Below are 2,381 nucleotides of genomic sequence, written 5' to 3' on the forward strand. Positions count from 1 at the left end.
AAAAAAAAAAAAGACCCCCTGCAGGGCTGTCTTTACATGACTGGACCTGCATCCATCTCTCTTAGGCCCAGACACCTTTTCTCAGGGACTGTTTGAGTATAATTAAAGGCGACTGCTGAATTCAGCAAGTGCCGAATGGTAATGGCAGGTTAACAGTTGGGGCTGTTGAAGAAGCCTGAAAGGAAATGCTGGACTGATGTTCCCACAGTAAGGGTGGGCCTGTGGTGGGCCTGACCAGTCCTCAGGAAAGCCTCGGGCCCCAGGTGCTCACCTCAGGCTGACCCTGAGACTCCCCACAGTTTAGCACTGTCCACTGCACGGATCACAAGCCCAGAGCCCTGAGCTGAAGGCCGTGGGCATCCCCGGCCTGGACAGAGCTCCCGCCAGTCATTACCCGACTACTCAGCAAAGGGAGGTCTCAATGGCCAAGCACAACAGAAAATATCTCACAAATTTAGTTCAGAAAAGTCACTAAATAACACACAACAATATTCTTAGGCGTGGGGCGACCATGACTTTCAGTTACATTACCTAAAAATGTCCAGTTTTCAATCAAATAAAACCATAAGCTATACCACAAAACAAGGTGACGTGGGCCACATTCAGGAACAAAGAACTCTGGGAGGCAGTCCCTGAGAAAGCTCGTTTGTCAGGCTTGATTACATAAAGACTTTATCGAGCTATTTTAAGTGTGTCCCAGGGAGTAAATGAAACCATATCTAAGAAACTATAGGACACGATCTCTTATCATGAAGATCTCAGAGACAGAAATTAAGGAAAAAGAACTATGTAAAATTCTGCATTTCAAAATTACAGTAACTGAAGCGAAAACTTCACTTAAAGGGATTTAAGAGTAGCTCTGACCAGGCAGAAGTGAAAGCAGAGAACCCAGAAGACAGGCCATTTGAGATGTTCCTGTTTGAAAAAAGAAGGAAAAATGAGAGCCTCAGGGGTTGTGGGACACTGTCAAGGCAAAACACCTTTCTCATAATAGGATCCTAAAAAGTGGGAGAAAATGATAGAAAGCGTCCCAAGAAATATTGGCAAAGATAGAGTCCCGGATTTGAATGAAAACAATCTATACATCCAAGAAGCTCAAGATCAACAAATTCCCAACAGGATAAAAATCAGAGATCCACACCCGGCGCATCAGAATCAAATCTTTAGATGTAGCACCTTCCCTGCCCCAAAACAGAACCAACCAAGAATCTCAGAAGCATCCAGAGAAGCAACTTGTCACTGACAAGTTGGGTGGTGGCCAGATGGCAGTGGGATGGCATTTTAAGTGCTATCAACCAAAAATTCTTTTGATATAAACAGCGAAATGATTCTTTAAAAATGAAGGCAAAATTAAGACATTGCCAGATAAACATAGAGCGTGTTGTTGGCAAATCTGCCCTACAAGAGATACTAAAAGGAGCCTTCCGGCTGAACTTAAAGGACATGAGTTGGTAACCTGAAATAGGACACGAGTTGGTAACCTGAAATACAATGGAAAAAGAAAAAGCATCAGTGAGGTCACGAAGGAAAATTCAACAGAGACATTATCGATGTATTTTTGTGTTTGCAAATTTCTAAAAACACCTCTCTGATTTTAGAAGACAATTGCATAGATCAGTATCTACAAATATGTCGACGTATAGGATGTAACTTTTTGACGCCAACAGCACTATGGAGGGGGGAGGGAATGGAGCTACAGAAGAGCAAAGCTTTTGTGGATCACTGAAATTAAGTCGGTATTAAGTCCAACTAGATTGCGCCACCTGTAGGAGCTAACAAGAGCCCCTACAATCCCCAGAGAAAACCCTAAAAAGATAAAAACAATGTAATGAAAAAAAAATGGTTAGAATAGTACACTAAAAGATACCTAACATAAAATATGGCAGTCATAACTAGACTAGAACAAAAAGGTACAAGACACTGAGAAAAATAGAAAAATGGCAGCCAGAAACACTCACAAATCGGTAATCACACGAAATGTAAATGAATTCAATACTGTAATGAAAAGACAAAGAGATACTCTAGACTGAAATAAGTTGAAAGGAAAAGGACAGAAGAGTATATACCAGGCAAACAGTCACCAGAGGGCCGGAGCGGTCAGACTAACATCAGGGAAAACACTCCAAACCAAAAGTCGTCGTTAGTAACAAATAAGGACATTTCATGATTCAAGGGTCAATTCATTAAGCTATCAATCACATAACACACAGAGAGACCCATTTCAAAATTCACGAAACAAATTAGGACTGCAGCGACAAATCAAAAAAGATCTCGATGCCTCACATCCAATAATGGACAAAGTCGGCTACACAGAGGTCACAAAGCAAGACTGAACACGGGTGAAAGGATTAAGGTTCGGCCAAACATGACGTCACACAGGT

Source organism: Condylura cristata, unplaced genomic scaffold (genome assembly GCF_000260355.1).
Source record: "Condylura cristata isolate star-nosed mole 26May11 unplaced genomic scaffold, ConCri1.0 scaffold00010, whole genome shotgun sequence".
Classification (NCBI taxonomy): Eukaryota; Metazoa; Chordata; class Mammalia; order Eulipotyphla; family Talpidae; genus Condylura; species Condylura cristata.